Source organism: Pteropus alecto, unplaced genomic scaffold, assembly GCF_000325575.1.
Source record: "Pteropus alecto unplaced genomic scaffold, ASM32557v1 scaffold20, whole genome shotgun sequence".
Taxonomy (NCBI): Eukaryota; Metazoa; Chordata; class Mammalia; order Chiroptera; family Pteropodidae; genus Pteropus; species Pteropus alecto.
In genome coordinates, this window is record NW_006436298.1 from 27,329,815 (window position 1) to 27,331,802 (window position 1,988).

Genomic DNA, 1,988 nt, shown 5'->3' on the forward strand with positions numbered 1-1,988 from the left:
TTTTGTATATTACATTTTTAGTACTTATTTATCTTGAAACTGGACGTTTTTATCTTTTGACCACCTTCCTCTGATTCCCCCACCCTCCCTGCTTCTGGTAACAGAGAAGTCCAACCATTTTTAAGAAGTTATTTATTTATTTATTTATTTAAAAAGTGTATATATATATTTTTTTAGGTGAGGCAACCCTTGCTTGATCTCAGAAATTGCAAGGACCTTGTCAGCTTATAATCCCTTATGTTTTTTATTTTTATTTTTTACGCCTACAGAACCTGGTCTTCCAAGGTGTTCTCCCATCCAAGTACTAACCAGGCCCGAACCTGCTTTGCTTCCGAGATCAGATGGGATCGGGCATGTTCAGGGTAGCATGGCTGTAGCTTCATCCATTTTTTAAATGGGATTTTTTGTTTTTGTTTTTGTGCTTTTGAGTTGTATGAGTTCTTTATATATTTTAGATATTAACCTTTATCAGATATACAGTTTGAAAATATATTTTTCCATTTTTTAGGTTGTCTTTTCACTTTGTTGATGATTTCTTTCACTGTGCAGGAGCTTTTCAGTTTGATGTAGTCTCATTCGTTTATTTTTTATTTTGTTGCTTGGGCTTTAGGTATGATTTCCAAAAAATTGGTACCAAAACTCATGTTTATTCAAGGAGGTTTATTCCTCTGTTTTCTCTAAGAGTTTCATGGTTTCCGGTCTTATATTTAACTTTTTAATCCATTTTGAGTTAATTTTTGTGAATGGTATAAGATAAGGTTCAAATTTCATTCTTTTACATGTGAAAATCCCAGCACTATTTATTGAAGAAACTATTTTCTCCATTGAGTATTCTTGGCTCCTTTGTCAAATATTAGTTGATCATATATACTTTGGTTTATTTCTGGGCTCTCACTTCTGTTCCAGTGGTCTAGTTTCTGTTTTTATGCCAGCACTATACTGTTTTAATTACTACAGCTTTGTAGTATAGCTTGAAATCAGGAAGTGTGATACTTCCTGCTTTTCTTTTCTCAGGATTTCTTTGGCTATTCGGGGTTTTTTGTGGTTCCATAAAAATTTTAGATGTGTTTTTCTATTTTCATAAAAAATGACATTGGAATCTTGAGTAGGGATTGCATTGAATCTATAAATGTAAGTATGGACATTTTAACAATGTTATTTTTCCAATCGGTGGACATGGGATGCCTTCCCATTTATTTATATCTTTTTTGATTTCTTTATCAATGTCTCATAGTTTTCAGAGTAGAGATCTTTTGTCTTCTTTATTAAATTTACTCCTATTTTGTTATTTTTGATGCTATTGTAAATGGGATTGATTTCTTTATTTTTTTCCAGAAAATTCATCAGTAGTGTATCAAAACACTACACACTTTTGTATGTTAATTTTATATCCTGCAAACTGAATTTGCTGATTAGTTCTAACAGTTTTTTTTTTTGTTTTATTTTTAGGATTTGTTCTATATAAAATTCTGTCATCTGCAAATATAAACAATTTTACTTCTTTCTTTCCAATTCTGATGCCTTTCATTTCTTTGTCTTGCCCGGTAGCTCTGGCTAAGACTTTTAGTACTATGTTGAATAGGAGTGCTGAGACTGGCACTCTTGTCTTATTCTTGATTTTAGAGATAAAATTTTCAAACTTTACTATTAAATATAGTGTTATCTGTGGGTTTGTCATCTAGGGCCTTTATTATGTTGAGATGTGTTTATTCTTACTTAATTTGTTAAGTGTTTTTATCATGAATGGATGTTGAATTTTGTCAAATTCTTTTTCTGTGTCTACTGAGATGATTGTATGACTCTTTTCTTTCATTTGATTAATGTGATGTATCACACTGGTTGATTTGTGTATGGTGAATCATCCTTGCATCTCAGGGATAAATCCCACTTGATTGTGGTGAATGATCTTTATAATGTGCTGCTGAATTCAATTTGCTAGTATTTTGTTGAGAATTTTTGCCTCTGTATTCATCAGGGATATTGGCCTA

General features: G+C 31.6%; 1 pseudogene; it reads right to left on the bottom strand.

Moving 5' to 3' along the window:
• Positions 1-260: 260 nt before the first annotated feature.
• On the bottom strand, positions 261-379 carry LOC112480812 (annotated as a pseudogene).
• Positions 380-1,988: the final 1,609 nt, after the last annotated feature.